At 41.0% G+C, this 21,235-nt stretch overlaps 1 long non-coding RNA gene across 1 annotated transcript in view; it reads left to right on the plus strand.

Moving 5' to 3' along the window:
- Positions 1-21,028, plus strand: part of LOC138158001 (uncharacterized) — a 28,530-nt gene extending 7,502 nt beyond the window's left edge. The window contains exon 3 of the long non-coding RNA XR_011167527.1: positions 20,480-21,028. This is a non-coding gene — a long non-coding RNA (uncharacterized lncRNA). The remainder of the gene's footprint in view (positions 1-20,479) is intronic.
- Positions 21,029-21,235: the final 207 nt, after the last annotated feature.

Below are 21,235 nucleotides of genomic sequence, written 5' to 3' on the forward strand. Positions count from 1 at the left end.
CTTCCTTCCTTCCTTCCTTCCTTCCTTCCTTCCTTCCTTTCTTTCTTCCTTCCTTCCTTCTTTCCTTCTTCCTTCCTTCCTTCTTTCCTTCTTCCTTCCTCCCTCCTTCCCTTCCTTCCTTCCTATTTTATATATGTTCTAATCTCATAACATATACCTTGAACAGAGTCATAAGACATTTATTAGGTAGTTACTATATGAAAAGTATTGGAAGTATGAAGAAAGGCAAAAGTACTGTCTCTATCCTTAAGGAACTCACATTCTAATGAGGAAGATGTAAATAAGCAGGTGTACGGATCCCAACGGTGGATTGCAGGGATAGTACTCACCTGGTCATAGCCCTAAGTGTCTTTATTTTACTCCCTATCCTTTTTTTTTTTTTTGCCTTTTTGGAGGGCAATTGGGGTTAAGTAACTTGCCCAAGGTTACACAGCTAGGTTGTGTGTGTGTGTGTGTGTGTGTGTGTTAAGTGTCTGAGGTTGGATCCAAACTCAGGTCCTCCCAACTCCAGGTCCGGCTGCTTTACTCACTGCACCACCTAGCCGCCCCAGTCATTTCTGTCTATGGAGATTTATTAAACCATAGCCTGTTATATCCTCAGTTAGCTCATTTTTTTTTAGCCTAGTTGTAATATAATGGCCCCTCAATTCATTATAGTTTCCTTACCTGCTGCTTTATGAAATTTATATTAAATTAAAAGTTATGAATAAAATAACAATAACTGAAAGGTCCCAGAAAGGAAAATTCTGAGCATTTAGGCAGAGATTTGGCTGTCTGACTTATTTTAAATTTAATTTAAGTTTATGTTTATCTGTAGCTATTCCTGTCCTCTTTTTTTTTGTTAAAGCAAAATTCAGGTTACCAGAAACTTTTGGGCAAAGAAATAAGTGAGTATGCTCCAGTGCTTGTTAATGGACAGAACGTTGGGGAAAGAAGAGAGGATCTTTTCTTAGAACTTCTCTCAGTTCTTGAAGTGGTGGGTAACCCTGGGGGCTTTGACTAGGGTCTTCTAATTCACAACACCCTCCTCTCCCACTCCCTTCTCTTCTATAGATGCTTCAGTTCGTTCAACTTTCATTTTCTCCTTTTTCTCATTCCATCTGTGCCTCATATTCTTTCTCACTTGGCTTATTAAACCCTAAGTGGAGGATTGGGAGCTGACTCCATTGCCCCTTCTACTATTTGGGTTTTGAGGTCCTCATCATTTCCTCTCAGTCTGTAAGTTCCATTTAATGCCTGGTGTTTGTCCCCCAAACTGTGTGTGTCTTTTTAAAAACTCCACAGTGTGATTCAATTCCACCTTCTAACCTAAAGAACATGATAGACTCAAATGGATTCTCAGGCCTAAGATGAGAATGTTTGTCCTGGATATGTTTATCCTGTGAACTACAAATCCCAAGATACTAGTCAGTTCTCAATTTTCTCCTCATATATCCAAGACATATGCAGAGTAGATGGAAGGTAATCCTAGGAGGGAAGACATTAGCACCCTCCCATGAAGGGTGTGATTTAACCTGAGTCTTGCAGGAAGCCTGAGAAATCAATAAAAATGGCTGATCTGGAAGCTACATGTGTGTATTTTCCAACTCTCCAATAGCATCGCCAATGTCTATGTCCAGCGTGCCAAGATTCCTCAAGCAAAAAAAGTTTGAGAACCACTGATTGAAGGACTCCCAACCAGACTTGTGAAAACCATCCAAACTCACAGAAGTTTAATCAGTATTTTTTTAAAAAATTAATAATTTATAATGAAAATTCCCTTATTTCACTAGGGGAAACGATGTGAGAAGTTGTCTGCATGCAATGTCTCATTGTATTAAGACCAGAGGGTTGTTTGGGGGAGTGCCTGGAAATCAGAGCCAGGAAGGGGCCCACAGAAGGTTGACTCCAATTACTAGTTCTCTGTCCTTAAACTAGGGGACATTGACCCCTTTGGCAGCCTGGAGAAGCCTCTGGACCACTTCCCAGAATAATGTTAAATAATTTAAGGCAATCTTAAATTTCAGTTGGTGAGTTAGTAAAAATAACGATTGTCATCTTTTTCCCTCATCTAAATTTGTGAACCTCCTAAAGTCTATCCATGGACCCTTTGGAGGTCCATGGACCTCAGGTCAGAAACCCCTACCTTAGACAGTTTGGAGAGATCTGAAGACAGTGCTCCCTTAAGTACATATCCCTCTCCCAGCAAACACTGAAGACAGCTCCACTTCTCAGTGTCATCCTGAACTCCTTTTCCCAAGGTGAGTTACCCTTTCAGTTCCTAATGTTGATTCATTATTTCTAGGGAACCTGTAGAATTTGTTGTCTTGCTTTTTTTTTCATTGGATTTTTTCAGTTCATTTTCTGCTACATGATACTATTGCTTTATTGTCCTGGTCCCCCTGCTCATTGTTCCTTCTTTCTTTATGAGTCTCCCTGCTGATTTTTTGGCTTGGCAGCTCAACAGATGCCCAAGCTTTCTCCTTTAGCCTTTTTGCTTCCTGTCCCTTCTCTTTTGATAGCGTAGCTTGTATCAGGTTTCTTCACAGCCTAGCCCCTTCCCTAGCCTCAGCTGGGAGTTCCATTTCTCCCCCCACTTTCTCAGTTGGCATTCTTGCTTACCCTTTCAATTCTGATTACAGCAGGTGGAAATGTTTTTTAGTAACACCATAGAGCCCCATTCCTGCTTCATACAGTCACAAAAAGCTTGTCTCTGTTTACCTGGGGATGCCTAGCAAACCCCATCCATCTACTCCTGGATCCACAGGGTTCCCTCACCCCCCACTAGGAAGGCCTTTGTCGCTGCTGAAAAGGAAAACTCCCCATCCCCTCCAGTCAAATGGTGAATGGCTTGGCTTCAGTCCCACTTTGTGCCCCAAAAGCAGAGCAAAGGAAGAATGGCTCCTCTGCTCTTCTACATCTCCCAGTGCTACATTTGAGTGTGTGTGGGGGAGGGTGCAAAGTGCTTTATAAGCCGTGGGGCTTTTTCAAATAATACAGCTTCCGGGAAGGTGAATTTCCACAGTCCAGTCACACTACAGAGCTCCCTGGCTCTGCCAAGAATTATTTCCCATGCTCTGATTTTATCCTTTTAGCTGAGCCCAAGTCCCTAAGGTGCTGGCAAAATAGGTGCTGCTGGGGGGAAAGCGATGAAAGAGAAAGTATAGAATTGAAATCTAAGACACCATTTTCCAGGAGGCAAGTGATCTATTAAAATGTACAAACAGAAAGCCAGGAGTTCAGTATTTAGGCAGAAGACAAAAACCAGGGTTGCCAGGGTCAGGCCAAGCAGAAGGTCACCAACCAGGCAGCCCAATGAGGATCAGGCAAACACTTGGTGTCAGACAATAATGTGTTTAGGGGGACAATCTTAGGACATGTGTTGAGGACAGCCTTACCAGGGAATCTACAGAAAGGGAAAAGGCAAGATAGAGAGTGAACAGATCAGGTAATCAGAGGATTTAGAACACAAGGGGATTTTGGAGCCCACCTATTTCAACCTATCATTTTACAGATTAAAAAAAAAAAAGATAAGACCCACAGAGTTACCAGATGCTAGGTCTGCCTCTTATTATCAATGAGATTTTGTATAAGTCAATTAAACCCTCCAGTCCTCAGTTTCCTCACCTGTAAACTGAGTGGCCCAGACCAGCTGCCCACTGAGGGCTCTTCTAACTCTAACTCTATAATTCTGTTGTGATGGAGGCCTGGCAACAAGCCCAAACCTTATGAACAGGCAGCACTGCGCTCAGCTAATGCAATTTCCCACATGGAGGAGGCTGGGAAGCTTGTTTCCAGGAGAGTCATGCTGATATGCAATGGAAGTGTGTTGGAGAGATTTGGAGCTTGCACCGACAGTCTGGAATAGAGCTACCGAATGCACAGTGAGGAGGGGCCTCTGACTGGCTGTGGAGGCTGAAGTGGGGGCGCATTCAGGAGGCTCTAGCCAACTACAACTTTATCTTTTTTGGCTGACTTACTGCTATCAGCATTTTGGGAGAGGGAGAGGGAGAGGGAGGGGAAGAGGGAGAGGAGAGGGAGAGGGAAAGAGAGAGAGAGAAAAAGAATGTAAAGAGAGTCTTTAGGCCCTCTCCATCTGAGGCCAACTTGTGGCCCATCAGTTTAAGCCTTGGTTCTTTGCCTTGGCATTATTTGTTCTTTCATTTTAGGCAAAGGCAACTGGAGATGTCTATAACCTTATAAATTTCAAGAGATCAGGAGATCAAACCACTAGAAATCCAGTCCAGGAGTTGATTTTTGTAAAATCTCTGTTGAGTTTTGTAGCCAGGCCAACAAAAATGGCCAAAGGATGAAGACTCTACTTTCCTGACCCAGCCTAGTAGTAGCTGAGACCAGGACTTACCCAGCAGAGATGCAGCATTTGGATATGAACTTGGTAGGACTAAAGTCACATGTAAGCTGCATTTAGTTTGAGTATATTCTTTCCATACTATGGGGAAAATGTGTTCCAAGTGTGTTAGGGAGAAATATTCTTGCTATATCTTTAAAGCAAATATCCTTTTATAAAAAACTAATTGGTGTTAATTTGTTAAATGTAACTGAGGCACTACTCACTAAGGCTAATAGTATTCACTGAGGTTAAATCACCATAGGAGGGACTGCATTGGAATGGAGGCTCAAACTAGCAACATTAGAGAAGAAATACCCCTAATGCCTCAGAGGGACCCCTGGAATCCTGGGAGGTAGAAGAGTAGGAGAGAGGTCAGAGAATACTTGACATATAATGATCCCATGAAGATCATGCAATAAGTAATTTCTGTCACTGGGAAGCACAGGGCACTAGTTTTAACAAGGACCTTGTACTGCCCCAGAGCATTTACATGTTTCTTGTTGAGGCAGGTTCCCAAACGAACATAAACAGTGCCTGGAATGTATGAAGAGACCATTGGAGCACCACACCAATGTTGGCATCCAAAAAATCAGGGAGGAAGATAAGGGAAAAAGTCCCCCAAAAGAGGCAGATCTATACCAGGATTAAAAACGTGAACTATGACTCACGATTTTAGGCAGTCTGAAGCCTTCTGACCTTAGTTTGAAGCTTTGGAGGAGCTGTGTATGTGGAGAGAAGCCGAAATAATCTGAAGTCTTTCAGAGAATGAAGGGAACATCTTTGAGAACCTGAATTGCTTTTACTTCTAACTAAACCTACAGGAAAAAGCTGCTATTGATAAAAGTAGCAAGTAACATTGTTATCAGTTTAAACAGATACAACCTCTCCTTTCCCCTTCTCCAGGATTAAAAGAGCAAATTGCTTGATGTAGTAACAATTTATTACAACATAATCATGTTGCTACTAGCTGATAAAATAATAAAATGTTTATACAGGTTTGTTTAGAAATGAAAATAGTGTGTGTGTGTAGGGGGGTTAATATTTCCATCTGCTCTAGAGTCGGTGGTCAAATTGAGGAGAAGCCCAGTCATTTCTGGGAGGGTCAAATTTCAGACATGACCCATAATGTATACTTTGCATTGATTTTTATAGAAATCAAGTAATAATGCAGATCAAGCCCCATTAATCCCTCTTCTCTGTTGTCTCTCTCCCCTCTCCCAAATCACATTAACAAGAGTGCTAGGAAAACCTTATTTCAATTAACTATAGAAACATTTGTTTTATGCTGGGAGGTTTACTGGTCCCTGGGGTAAATTCATCTGTTTCATAGGTCAAATGAAGGGTATACTGCTTCCCTGGCTATATTGGAATTTTACTGTAATGCATTTTGTTCATTGGTGTTCATTGGTATAATCTGAGCTGGGGGCCAGGGATAAGAATGTGAAGGGGTTCCTTTTATCTAGGATGTATCAAGTTAAGCACTCTTTGTTGGACAAGCAAAATAGAGGCTATATTCACAGCACAGAGAAGTGGATAGAATGATGGACTTGGAATCCGGAAGACCTGGTCTGGTTTCAGAACCCACTTCTGACAATCACTCCATGATAGCCATGGGCAAGTCAATCCCCTTCTGCAGACTTCAAGCAGCTGCCTAGGATTAAAAGTTACAAGTGACAGAGAGAGTTCCCTGAGATAGCAGGAGTCCCTGACCTGTTGGCACATAGCTGTATTCACTGCCTAGGTAGACCCAGCTTCATTTTTTCAATGTAGTCTAATAAGTGCCCAGGATCCCCTTTGGTGACCCTTACAAGGTTATTGGCTGGCTTCTGCTGCTGATTGTGAATCCTAGAATCTTAGTGTTTGAAGAGACTTTGCAGACCATTAAGTCCACCTTCTTTCCCAAAATCTTCAACACATTCAAAAGGGTGAACAATAATTAATGCCCAGTCCACTTTGTGAAGATGTTAGGGTCACAGATTCATCACTGGTCTAGAACTGGAAGGGACCTCAAAGATCATTTAGTCTAACTTCCACCCCCTTTTTACAGATGAGAACTCTCTAGTCTAGGGAAATTAAGAGAGGTATCTGAAGTCACAGAGGCTGAAAGCATGAGAAGTAAGCTTTGAATCCGAATCCTCCACAGCTAGGGCTCTTTTTGTTCACTATGGCTCGCTATGCCAATAAGCATTGTGTCATAAAGACAGGGGAAGACTGCACTGGGACAGGAGCTAGAATAATCTACTGATGACACTTCCCCAAAGTCCATGACCTGCAAGTGTCCCTGCTTTCCTGAAGGTCCTGCTGGCATAGTACAAGCCCTGGCAGGCTCTCTGTCCTGGAAAGACTTGGAGTATGGCTTCAGTGGAAGGCTGATAGCTGAGGACCAGTGGAATGACTAGGAAGAGGTTCATCACTAGCAATTTGGTGGTGAATTCTTTGGTTATGGCCAGTCATGAATCATAATGACAAAAATGGTTCTCAGTCCCACATACTCATGTGCTTCCACCATTCCAGGTGACCCCCCACAATCTCATGCACACAGCCACTCTTCCTTTCCCTCACATAGCCCCTGCTTTCCTACAGACTCTCTTCATCTCTTGATTTGCCATCACTACCACTCTGCGAGAGTCTTATGGTTGGTCTCCCTACTACCAGGCTTCCCACTCCAATCTGTCCTCCACTCAGCTGCCAAAAAGATATTCTTAAAGCACAGGTCTGAACATCCCTCCTCACTACTTAGTAACTTTCAGTGGCTCTTATTGTCTCCAGCATAAAATAGCTGCATTTAAAGCCCTTCACAAGATCATCTCTTCCTACCATTCCGGTCTTCTTACACATCACTCCCCTCCATGTTGTCTGTGATCCAGTGACACTGGGTTACCTGCTCTTCCTCAGACATAACACTCCACTTCCCATCTCCATGCTTTTGGGGAACTGTCCCCAGTACTTAGAATGCTCTGCCCGCCCCCACCTCCTGCAAGAGGCCTTTCCTGGCCTTCCCACTGCTGGTGCCATTACTCTGAGATTACCTTCCACTTATTTTTTATATATTTTGTATGTATATAATTTGCATACTGTTTCCCCCAGTACTTGGCAAGTAGGAAGGGTTTAATAAATGTTATTGTTTGTCCTTTGTTTGAGTCTCAAAGAAGACCATGACACTGGGAAGGTGATGCCATGACTTGCAAGTGAATTGGATTTAAGTGAGAGAGGGCTGTGCAAAGTCACCAGCCACACTTCCTCCACTGCAGCCAGCTGGCTCCAGTGGCAGGATATAAATCAGGACGACTAGAGATAGCAGCTTAATAAATGTATATTGACTGACCGCCTCTATCCACACATTGTCAGTGAGGGAGGAGGATGCCTTCTGATGCAATTTGTCCTTCCTTCAGAGGAATAAGCTCTGCTGGGGTGCAAACGACCCTTGCACCAGGGTCTATCAGGAATCAATGTCATTGGAGGATGTGGTTGTGAACTTTACTCAAGTGAAATGGAGTCATTTGGACACTGCTCAGAAGGAGTTGCATGGAAATGTGATGCTGGAAAGTACAGGAACCTGCTCAGACTGGACTTGTTTCGAAACAGGATATGTTCAATTAGGTGAAGTTAGGGGGAGCACCTTGGATCCCAGATAGAAGAGTCCCAACAAGCAGTATAGTTCAGTGATTTGTAATATAGGTTCATATTGTCAGTTGCAAAGAGGGTACAGCTATATATCCAGGATATAATCTATTATGACAAAGTTGGAGTCATACCAGAGATGCAAAGATGATTCAACGCTTGGCAGATGTTTGGAGGACTGAGTACTTCAACCACTTGTCATCTCTCTATAACCAGCCAACTACTGACTCTTGCCTTTGACCTTTAGGCAAGGTTGGGGACTTTCTAAATTCCCTGCTACTGCTCACACAATCCCTTCTTCATCAACTCCCTCTTTCTTCACCTCTTCCACAGAGAATGATTGATTATCATTGCTCTTGTGAAGGCTGTGGCAATCTCAGAATCTCTCTGATTCAGAGTTGTAGGTTGCCTGAGGAGAAACTCCCTCTCTTGATCATTACTCTTATCTCCTCACACCCACACATACAACTCCATGACCCTTAGATTTATTTTTAATGCATATTTTGTTTCCACCCAAAAAGATATATGCTTCTTGAGGGCATGGATTGTTTAATTTTTGTCTTTGTATCTCCCTTGTCTAGTACTTGGAACACAGTAGGAACTTAATAAATGTTTGTTAAATGAATGATTGTTGAATGACAGTGACAGAAAAAGGAGAGTGCTAAGAATCAACAAGTTTGTTTTTTGTTTTTGCCTTTTGGAGGGCAACTGGTGTTAAGTAACTTGCCCAAGGTTACACGGCTAGTTTTTTTGTGTGGATGTTAAGTGTCTGAGGCTGGAACTGAACTCGGGTCCTCCTGACTCTAAGGCCGACACTCTACTCACTGCTACACCTAGCCGCCCTAGGTTGGTTTTTTTTTTTTTTTTGGAGTGGGAAGGTAGGGTAATTGGGGTTAAGTGACTTGCCCAAGGTCACATGGCTAGTTTTTTGTGTTAAGTGTCTGAGGCTGGATTTGAACACAGGTCCTTCTGATTCCAGGGCTGATACTTTATTCACTGCTCTACCTAGTCACCCCAGAACCAACAAGTTTTTATACTGTCTTATTATTATACACTAATTTCACTAGTAGAATTGAAAATGTATGCTTTTTGTCCAATGGCTAATGATATGATAACCCAACTCAGTAAATGGGGCGATGTAAACAGTTACCAAAAAATGAAGGTAGAGGGCAGAAATAAGTTGTGGCTAAGTAGAAGGAGGACATGGAGGTTCTTAGAGAGATAAATACATTCATTGGTGGAGCTGGTTTCTTCAAGCACCAAAAGAAATATTTCATGGAACCCTGGGTCACCTCACTTGGCAGTGCTCATTGCTATTATTACTATGGAGGTAATTATAGCCTACATATCAACGTCTGTTACAGAGAATGAAGAAGGAAAGAAATTATATTAAGAACTTCATGTGATCTTCAAACCAAGCCAATGTATACCTTGATACTCAATGACATCCATGCAAAAATGAGCTCAGGACAAGTTGGTGAAAAATGGGCTTTAGAATGGAGGGACAAAAAGCCTCACTTCTAGATATCATGGATACATTACTACAAAAGTCAGGAGGTAGTACTTGTAAACAACCATGTAAAAGATAGTTCCAAGTGGCTAAAAATAAATAAATAAATGAATGAATGAATAAATAAATAAATAAGCTAAAATAAGCCTGAGCCTCACATCCAGCAAACTAGCAAAGATGAAAAGGATGGAAATAGTCAACAATAAAGGAGCCATGAGAAGACAAGCATGCTAATACCCTGTTGGTGACGCTGCAAATTGGTCACGTCTAGAAAACTATCTGCAAGAAAAGTCAAACCTTTGACCAAGAGATTGACCACTGTTGGGCAAATGCCTCAGGAAAATCCATGACAGAAGGAAAGGTTTTCAACATGCCCAAACCTTTCTTGGACTTGCTGAAACACTAGAAACAAAGGGGTTGACCATTAGTGAGGAATAACTAAACAAACTGTGATATATAAACATGATGGAGCATTATTGGATCAAAAGAAATGATAAATATGAAGAATTCAGAGAAATATGAGAAGAATTGCATGAACTCAAGCAATGTGACGTAAGCAAAACTAGGAGAGCAGTTATCACAATGCCTACAACAATGTAAATGAAATGACACTAAAATTAAACCATGATGTATAATGGTAATGACCAATCTTGGCTCCAGAAAAGGGATAAAGAAATGCACTTTCTATCTTTTGTTGGAGAGGTAAGGGAGTATGGGTACAAAATGATATATAACCTATTAGAAGTCCCTGTGTCAGCTGGTTTTGCTTAATTGTTTTTCTTTGTTTCAAGGGAAGGATCACTGAGTAGAGTGAGGCGGAGAGGATACCCAGATATGATGGTAATGTAAAAATAAAAGGCACCAATAAAACTTAAAAAAGAAAGAAGTTAGAAGGTGTTAGATATCTGAGAACCTAGCAATATCACAAAACATGATATGCCAACAGATAAACGACTGGTTGTTGATAGGAGAGATATTTTAGAAGTAGCTGTGTCAATGTTGTTGTTAGAACATTTACTGGTTCAAGGAAAAGTCCAAATCAATGAATTAGTCAACAAGTATGCATTTATTATATGCCAGGCATTGTGGTAGGTGGTAGGATATCCGCCCCCAACCCACAATGTTTGCGCTCAAGAAGTTTATTATCTATTGGTGGAATCAAAATATATACATATAAATATATAGAAAATATATACAAAGTAAATATGGAATAATTTTGTGTGGATGAGTAGGCACTACCAGTTACAGGGATTAGGAAAATCTATACTAAATTTAGATGATAAAGATAAGAAGACAACATGCAATTATAATAACTTTGTTTACAGAGGTAAAAAATAGAAACAAAAGTCATATATATACATATATGTGCAAAGAATTAGAAATGAAGTAGATGCCCATCAATTATGTAATGGTCAAATAAAATGTGATATGTAAACATAATGAAATATTACTACATGATGATAAACTATGAACATGAAGGATAAACAGAAGCATGGGAAGATACATGAACTCTCTGAATCTGGCGTATAGAGAGAATGACTGGGAAATGAAGGTGATAGAAAAACAAAAAATATAAATATTTTAAAAATCACAATAATTCCAAGCCTATTTATTTAAACAAGCTGTTATCTCTAACAAATGGAAACTATTCAAAGTAAAGTCATTGAAGCTGATTGTTGCCATGTTTTAGTAAGGCTTTTCAGGTCAGCTGTGCCCAACTCTTCATGACTCTTTCTGAGTTTTATTGACATAGATTTGCTCTTGTCAATCATTACAGTTGTGTCTAACTTCTTGTGACCCATTTGGAGTTTTCTTGCAGATACTGGAGCGGTTTTGCCATTTCCTTCTCCAGCTCATTTTACAGATGAGGCAACTGGGACAAACAGGGTTAAGTGATTTGCCCAGGGTCACACAGGGTAGTAAGAGTTTGAGGTCAGGTCCTTTTCACTCTAGGCTCTATCCACTGTGGCATCTAGGTGCCCTTAGTAAAGCTTCTATGTGTATATATGCATATATAATATAAAACATTCACCCCAATGAGGAAGCCAAAAAGGAGGCCATAAATGCCACAGCCAACAAACATTTGACTCTGTCAAGAGGAGAGACATGACAGCCAAGAGCTACAGTGGTTTTAAGTACAAAGTAATTTCCAAAACATTATGGTGTTAATAGGCTATTTATACCATTTTAAACAAGTTGAGTCATGGGAATTACAATTGTTTTCAGTGTAAAGCAATGAAGAGTACCTCTGAATTAAAAACACACACACACACACACACACACACACAACATGATAGCGAATGATGGAAGATTAGGAGGAAGATCAGCTTGCCAAACAATGGGAAAGTAACTGAGGAGAAAATGAGCCTGCAGGAAGCTGGGCATGAGACCCAGCAAAGTCATGTTATCCTGAGAACATTAATAGATGAAACTGGAAGGACAACAAATGGAAGCAAAATGGGCCAGATGTGCCAACATTTCTAGGGTGATCTGCTCTTATCATTACCAGGATCAGAATGATTGCATTTGGGGTTTTAATGCTTCAGGACCATATGAAAAAGTGCAAATGGTCTTTAGGAAGATGAAGTGGAGAAGAGCAGCTGTACTAGACCAAAAGTATTCAGAAGAAATCCTGCTGAAATGGACAATTTTGAAAGCACTCAGGGATCCGTTTCCCAAGTCTCAAAGAGAGCAAGATAACAAGTAAACATGAAGAAATCGTGAATGTTATTACATAAAAAGAGACAATCACATGAGCAGCTATCAACCCATATTCCTTCCTCATGTCTATAAAGTCTTCATGAAAATGACATACATCATGTGAAGGGTTTTAAAAATTGGAAACATGGAAGGAAACAGTCCAATTTTCACAGAAATTTTCTACAAAAACCATGTCTTAAGTCACAAATTGACAGAAAAGTTTAGAGGTTACAAAATCCCGTCGTATTTATTGTTCACTGTTTGCCATAAAAACATTTTACTTGTATGAGCAAAATGTAACTTTAAAGGTTCTTCTTTTAAAAGGAGACCATGGGGGCGGCCAGGTAGCACAGCGAGTAAGAGCACTGGCTCCCGTGTTGGGATGACCTGGGGATCTAGTCTGGGCTCAGACACTTAGCACCCACCCAGAAACACCTGGTTGTGTAACTTTGAGCAAGTTACTTAACGCCAATTTCTTAGGGGCGGCTAGGTGGCTCAGCAAGTAAGAGCACCAGCTCCAGTGTCGGGATGACCTGGGGTTCAAATCTGGGCTCAGATACTTAGCACCATACCCAAAAATAACTGGCTGTGTAACCTTGAGCAAGTTACTTAACCCCGGTTGCTTTAAGAAAAAAAAAAGAGACCATGGTGGATAGTTAGGTTAACCTCCAACAAATTAATATGGATCTCTTAGAAGAGGCCCCTATGTATATGTTAAGATTATGTAAGATTTCTTGCTATGTATGACTATCAGGATAACTTTCTTCAATGTCTGGATACCAATACTGAATAATAAAACTGAGACATATACTCACTGATGGTGTTCACTCATGTTATGGAGGTTATTCTGTGAGAATTCAAATGGAAGGATTCCTTATAGAGAGGAACTCTCCAAATATTGTTTGTGAATAACACTGTGCTAATTGAATTGAACCCTGGAAGACTGCAGGACCTTCTAAATGAGATCCATGTATACTAAGAAGACATCCGCCTGACAATTCATAGAGGAAAAACCAAATGGATGTCAATGTGGTGCACTGAATAGAGTACCAGATTTAGATTCAAAGAACCTGGAATCATACCCCAGCTCAGTTGCTTATTAGCTGTGATATTGGATAAGTCACCTTACTTCCATGTACTTGTGTCTCCTGGTGGGTAACTGTGTTTGAGGGTATTATAACTGATGAATTCCTGCCTGTGTGTATGGCAAATCAGCCTAACTAAAATAGCAACGTGCTCTGAAGGAGATAGGAAGTAGCCTTTGCCAGGCAAGCCAAATCACCACTGCCACCCTGATCATGTCCTTCCTACCACTATTTCCTACCATGGAGATAACACAAGATTTTGAACCCAAGATTCTTGGGAATAGTGGTGCCCACAAAATCACCCGCCCTGCTTCTAGCCTAGGCCCTGTAGCCTTAATTGAGGGGAGAAATCATTGTAGAGAAAGGGACCACCTTATTCACTACTACCAATACCAATTGCTCATCAATTCCTACTGACAGCAAGTAAACTCAAGAGCCCTTGAGGGGCAGCACTTCCATCCTCTCCCCACCTGCCCCACCCCCAGGTGACTGGTCCTGCCTCTAGTCTAGCCTTTGCAGCCATCTTCCTGGGTAGCAACCCCTTATAACATGTAATGGGAATGTAAATTTTTAAGATCTTCCCTGCCCTTAGGCTAAAGTGCACCTGGAGCCTGGGGTGGGAGGCTTGTTTTTCAGTAGGTACTTCTTGATTGGCCAGTGAGTCAATAAGGTTGTTACATTCTCTGAGCCAGGAGAAGGCTATATAAGCCCTGATGTGTAGCTTTGTTTTGGGGCTCACTTTGAGAAGTGTTCTGTGATTTGATCTGGATTATGGGAAGCTGTTGTTGAGAGCCCCCCCTCGGCTTTGAAAAACCCAGATATTGAAACCCAGATGTTGATTTGGTATGGATGTAATGGTTGGACAGTTTGGAAACTGTCTACTTGATCTGTTTCTCTGTCTTGATAATTCTGTCTGTGTATTCTGAAGTTCAGGGTGCTGACCTTTTTCCCCTGAACTAGGTAAATGATACATATTTGAATGATTAAAGTAAGCTTGTTAACCCATTTTGAGTTGCTTTCCTTTATCAAAGCAGATCCAAGAACCTGTACTGGCAGCAAACCCTGGGGACACTTGGGGTGCTTGCTGCTACATAACACTAATGCAATATTTACAGTGCTCATGGCAGCTATGAATATGCTGGTGTAGTTGTGAATCACTAAATGTAACAGGCTGTCCAAATGGAGGACAGAATCAAAGCATTTATTCAAATACTAGAAAGCCAAATCCCCAAACCAAAAAGCCAAATTCATCACAGTGACCACGAAGTTGGTACATATAACCAATGCAGTGAATACCAACATTCCCAAATCTTCCCTCCATCAGGCCTTCAAAACAAAACAGGTTCCCTTAAGCAAGAATGCCCCTCTCTCACTCATGCTAGCTGCTCAGTCTCTAAGCTGCTTGCTCCCAGTTGTTCTGGCTCTCTCTCAACTTGTACTCAGCTTTTTATTCTCGTCCTTAGCTCCTCCCTGTTCTGCCCCTTCCTGCTGCATCAGCAAGTTCCTCCCACTGTGGAATTCACAAGTTCTGTTTCTTAACAGAACATAACTTGATATAATCAAGGGCAAGGTTCAAGTGAAACAAGGTGCTAAGCACTTGTTTGCTTGCCATTACAAGGGGCAGGGAAGATCTTCAAATTTCCATTACCATTACACCCCTGTCAAAATATGTTCTTGCGATTGTGGCTATACATACTGTAGTCACTGTTAACTAAAGGTCCAGAAAAGAAAGTTCTTCCCATCAAAGTAATTAGCACTGTCAATAGTTCAGTATCAGAAACCGATATGATTTTATCAGTGGAAATGATATGAAATACAATGCATTGCCATTTGTTTTGCTGTTACAACCTAAGTTTATGGAACCTTTTCATCAGACACTCAGCTGAAACCTTCTATATATATTATTAGAATATTAGAATGTGACGTCTTTGAGACTTGTCTTACTTTTCTATCAGCATATCCAGCACTTGGCACAGTTCTTTTCATGTAGTAAGTGCTTAATAAATTCTCATTCACTCATTCATTCATGTGCTGTCTATAAGGCTGAGCCCATTTTCTCTTGGATTCTCTACGTCCTTGTGGGACAGCGTGTCATACACTCTTGGTGGGATGTTTTGTTATCAACCAGTCCCCTCTGGGGACCTGACTCTGATTTTGACTTGAGTCACCTCAGAGCATGTTACATATGAAATATTAAAGGTCCTGAAGGAAGGTTTCTAGTGCACTGGGAAGACCGAAGGATCGATGGAACAACAAGAATTATACAGGAATAGAAGACATGGATGAGTCGTGATCTTTATACCTTGTCTTCACATCAAAGAGAAATATAAAAATAGTAGCCCACAGAGTAGCTTATATTGGCTTTGTTCCACACCAGTTCATTGTGTCCACTGGAAAACATATAGGATTTTAGGATTTAGAGCTAGAAGGAACCTTAGAAATCATCTAGTCCAATCCCCTCATTTTACAAATCAACTAAGCCATGGAGAAGTTAAATTACTTTTCCAAGGTCACACAGGTAGCAAGAGGTAAACCCAAGGCTTGAATCCAGGTCCAAATCTTGCAATTTTTCCACTACATCATGTGGCTAGGAATGAAAAGAGGAGTTTTGGCAGCAACAGCAGCTGCCCAATTGGATTTTTGACAATGTCAAGGACTCTCATAGGAACCAAAATAGACATAACAGTAACTCACAGAAGAGTTAGGAAGCGATCCTCCCCCTCGGAACCACTTAGGACTACCTAGAAAAGGGAGAGACCCCCTGAATAGAGAGAACCTATAAGACCAATATTACAGTCCAATCTTTTTCCAAATCATCTACTCTTTGACATGACTCGTGCCCTCAATTACATTGATCCCCCTGTGGATCTGTGAAGATGCCATGCTCACTATTTATTTATTTTATTTTTTCATGCATATTCTTTCCAAGCTAAGGTTAAGTCCTCTTCCATGAAGTCCTCCCTGGTTCCATCAGCCTTCATCAATCTCCGTTTAACTCTTAAAGCACCGACTCTGGAGCACATAATATAGCATTTAGTTATACACAGTCTTCTACTGTTTGTAATTTATTCTTGTATGATTGTTTGGTTTCTCTAAATAGCTCATAGTAGGTCCAAAATGAATACATGCTGACTGAGTGATGAAAGTCTATGTAAACCATAAGCCAGACATAGGACATAATAGAAAGAACACTACCCAACCTCCACAAGCCACATTCATTTTCTTCTGATGGACTTTAAGCAGAACAAGTATCAGTCCAGTGAAGGTACTAGGTTCAGAAGAGATATGGGAGAATATGGTCCCTTCGGCTATGCCTCAGTATTCCCAAACCCATGGCAGATTTACATTCTTAACATTGTCCCCCTGGCCCACCCTACCTCTTGTCTCTCATTGTCCCAAATGCAATTTTTTTTTTTAAAGCAATCGGGGTTAAGTAACTTGCTTAAGGTTACACAGCCAGTTATTTCTGGGTGTGGTGCTGAGTATCTGAGCCCAGATTTGATCCCCAGGTCATCCCGACACCGGAGTCAGTGCTCTTACTCACTGAGCCACCTGGCTGCCCCTAAAAAATTGGGGTTAAGTAACTTGCTCAAGGTTACACGGCCAGGTGTTTCTGGGTGGGTGCTAAGTGTCTGAACCTGGGATTCGATCCCCAGGTCATCCTGACACCGGTGGTCTTACTCGCCGTGCTACCTGGCCACCCATCCAAATGCAATTTATGACAGTACTAAAAATAGTAAAATCTAGTCCTTCAGGGGGTGACATAGGGTTAACAAAGAATGGTGTAAAGGTCACCGAACAGAAATATCAGGAGATGTGGGTTTGAATTCTAGCTCTAACACTAACTAGTCAGTGATCTAGGTAAAGTCACTTAACCTTTCTGAGCTATTCCCTCATTGGTAAAATACAATAATAACACTTGTACTACTTAGCTCAAAGGGTTGTTGGGAGGATCAAATAGATAATGAATGTGAAAGTGTTTTGCATATAGTGTTCTGTGAGTGTGAGGTATTATTATCGAAGGGGGCCTATAATCCATACTTGACATTCGCTTTGTAAAGGAAGCCACTCTCTCTGTGGCTTTAGATACCAATCCTATTCTCATCTCTGCTGGGGAGAGAGTCTCTTCGATTTTCTTGCAGTAATAACATGAGAGTGCCCAAATCTTGGGTTTTTAAAGATATGAACAAAACCTTGAGTTTTTTTCTCTTGTGCATTCTCATAATTCAGAATTCAAATCATGTGTATGCTATGAAAGTATCTCTTTCTGGAAGCTAAAAAATTCATATCCAGTCCCAGATTGTGTGGGTTTTCTTCCTTCAGCATCTTGTATCCATCATTCATTTTAACCTGATAAATGAAGGGAATGATGAAGCCTTCTTTATCGTTTTTACGTTTTGCAGGTTTCTAGCACATTACCACCATATGTCAAACCTACAAGGAAGTAGTGTACAAGGCTTTTTGTTTGTAAGTGTTATTTATATACTAATTCTTGAAGTTGTTTTAAAAGAGAGGGAGAAGTCAGCATAGTATAGTGGAAAGTGAATCAGACTGGGAATCAAAAGACCTCTCTTTCCCCAGTCACTAAGTATTCCTGTGAACTTGAGTGAATCATTTCCCCATTTGGGGCTCATTCCTTCCTCTGTCCCAGATGATTCTAAGGTCCCTTTTGGTTCTGACATTCTGGTATTCTTTGATTCTAAGAAAAAGAAACCAGTTCTACCATCTTTCTTAACACATTTTCAATAGCTTCCTCCATGATAGTTGACAAAAGACATGTTTCTTCTTAATATAAAAGTAAGTAACACTATGAAAGCCATGGGGCAGCAAGGTGGTGCAGTAGAGAGTGTTCCAGGTCTCAAGTCAGGAAAATTCATGTTCCTGAGTTCAAATCTGGCCTCAGACACTTTTTAGCTGTATGACCCTGGGCAAGTCACTCAGCCCTGTTTGTCTCACTTTCCTCATATGTAAAATGAATGGAGAATGAAATGGCAAACCACTCCAGTATCTGTGCCAAGAAAATCCCAGATGGGGTCATGTAGAGTCGGACCTGATTGAAATGAATGAACAACAACAAATGAAAGCCATGAGAATTTTAATAATCAGTCATCATCAATGTTATACATTAGAGATCTGAACCCTTGAAAGCCCATTAGCAGTGTCCAATAAATCTCACTCAGCATCTCTAAAAAAGAAAGAAAAGAGTATTATATGATAATAAACAAGGGATGTGTGTGTGTATATGTGTGTGTGAGTGTCAGTGGCAGTGGATAAAATGGTTCCCCTGAGCAAGTTGGAATAGGTAGTACTAAATTTGAGAGGTTAAAGAACTAGAACCCAGTTTTATTAGACCATTAAACAATTTTTGAGAAAAAAGCAAAATTGGAAATGGAGCTATGGATTTAATAAATGGCATGTTGATTTTTAAATAAACTCAGCTGATATCACTGTATCCAGCTCAGCCACTGCACTATCTAGCTTTGGAAAGCATTTTTAGGAAGTGGCAGAGAGATCCTTTCAGGTATACAAAACCAAGAAAGCCCCCAAGATTGTTAGCACAAGGGATCACCTGTAGTTGAATTCATATCAATGAGACAGAGACAGAGGGTGAGAAATAAGAAACAGAGACAGAGAGGGAAGGAGAGAGTGAGAGAGACGAGTGGTGACAGAGAGATGGGCATATCATTAAAACACCCTCTCCTTTTAAAATGATTATGGATTGAGGAGTGTCCCGTGGTGGATGTGAACATGTAAACATGAGAAAGTATGATATAATGGAAAAGAGTTCTACAAGTCAGAAGAACCAAGTTTTCTACCACAAGATAGCTGCGTCCTTGGCCAATTTATTTTCTTAACTCAGTTTCTGTAAAATTAGGATGTTGCACTTGACCTTCTTCAAGATCCTTTCCGACATGAATATTTTATGGTTTTTAAGCATAACAATAGATGACAGGATCACAGATATAGAACCAGAAGGAATCTTCAGGGCCATATGGTCTTACCCTCTCATTTTATAGATGGGAAACCTTAGGTCCAAGGAGGTTCTAACTGGATTAATCCCAGGAAATACCTTCTCTGTCCCTACTCAGGTGTTGCTGAATGGAGCTAGACGTAGTCATGTAACCCTGCCGATAAGTATACTAGAAATTAAGATTATCTAACCTTTACTGGAGGAGGCAGCCAGGTGGTGCAGCAGAGAGTATGCTGGGCCAGCAGTCAGGAAGATTCATCTTCCTGAATTCAAATCTGGCCTCAGACACTAACTGTGTGACACCGGGCAAGTCACTTAACCCTGTTTGCTTCAGTTTCCTTATTTATAAAATGAGCTGGAGAAGGAAATGGCAAACTCCTCCAGTATCTTTGCCAAGAAAACCCCAAATGGGGTCATGAAGAGTCAGACATGACCAAAAAACAACTGGATAGCAACAATCTCAACTGAGTTCTCATGCAGCAACGAAACCAAGGTAGGGAGGAGGGGGCATGCAGGTGAGTGAACTTACTTTGGCTGGTTAGTGCCTTCTTCATTCTGCCCCCAACCCAGTTCTCCAACCCTCTCACCACAGCAGCTGTTTCAAACCTTCTTTTTTCGTCTCAACCCTCTTTCAGCACCTCCCTTACCTCATTTATTCAAATAAGTACCACCTTCCATATGTTAGCTAGAAAAGCATATTTGTCTCTTCCTCTAACATCTTGAAATCATCCTTCACTATTTCATTTGCTCCAGTCTCTGATGTAAAGGTGGCCCTTTTTCTTCCCCAAGTCGAGTCTGTCCACAAACCCACTTAATTATAGTCCCTCCTATCTTCTCCAGAAGATTGCCTCCACTGTCATCTTCTACTTCCACTCTTCAATTTCTCCCCTTCCTTTCTGCATACAAATATAATGACTAATCCTTATGAGTCTTCATAGCATGCTGAGCTGATACAATACCCAAGTGGACTTTGGTGTATGTAGAGATATTCTATAAAAGGTTACAATCTGTTAACTATGTGGTGGAGAGGAGCCTTTTTGATTGGTTATGGAGCTGGAACTGGGGGGGGGGGGGGAAAGGGTCATTCCAAAGGCACTAAACAGTCAAAGCAAGAAAGCATCCCTGGATGCATTTGGAGGGAGAAAATGAAGTAAGTCTCTGAATGGGGAGAGATCTTGGGCTTTCACCATCCAAGGTCAACATATGGTATATGAATGTTGACTTCTCTTTGTCTCTTTGTATTTGTTTTTTTCTTATTTTAGGTGAAGTATTGGAGACAGTTATGACCTTATGAGCTTTGAAAGGTTAAAAAATGACTCACCAGAGGCCATGAGCTGGAGTCTCTGCTGTTCTGTGGCCAGCCAACCTAGCAAGATCTTTGGGAACCACCTGAGAGACCCAGAGCAGGGGAAATCAAGATGAGGACTCCATCAATGATTATGCCAAATTTGGAAGTGAATTTGGTGGGGAAAATGCTATGTAGGAAGCCTGTTAAGTTTGAGCCTACCTCCCCCAGGAGGCAGTACACCCCCATATATTGGGGGGAATGTATTTCTGTTCTTTCTATATCTTTGAATTAAATATCCCTTTGAAAAGCTAATTGATGTTAATTGGTTAAATAATACCACTTACTGATGAGTAACAGTGAGAGGTACATAGTGGAATGAGGAGCAGAGGTGATAACATTGGTGAAAGACTTCCCTAGTCCCTCAGACACATGACTCACAGAGGGTAGATAACAGCCAATTTTACTCTACAAGAATAAGACCACAGTGTAGCTACCCAAATGTGACCAAATCTCTCACACTGCTTAAAAAATCCTCACCAGATCTTGTCATCCCTTTCAGGGATCATCCTCTATCTTTCTTCCCTTTCTCAGCCAAACTAACAAAACACCTACACTTTTTGCCTCCATTTTCCTTCCTCTCAATCTCTTCTTTTTTAAAGGAAGTTTCCCTTTTTATTTTTTGTATGTTTCAAATTAAACACAGTACTTCAAAAATCACCCTGCTTGTTTA

Source organism: Petaurus breviceps, unplaced genomic scaffold (genome assembly GCF_028583685.1).
Source record: "Petaurus breviceps papuanus isolate PSGF00001 unplaced genomic scaffold, PetGlider_PUasm1.0 174, whole genome shotgun sequence".
NCBI classification, from domain to species: domain Eukaryota; kingdom Metazoa; phylum Chordata; class Mammalia; order Diprotodontia; family Petauridae; genus Petaurus; species Petaurus breviceps.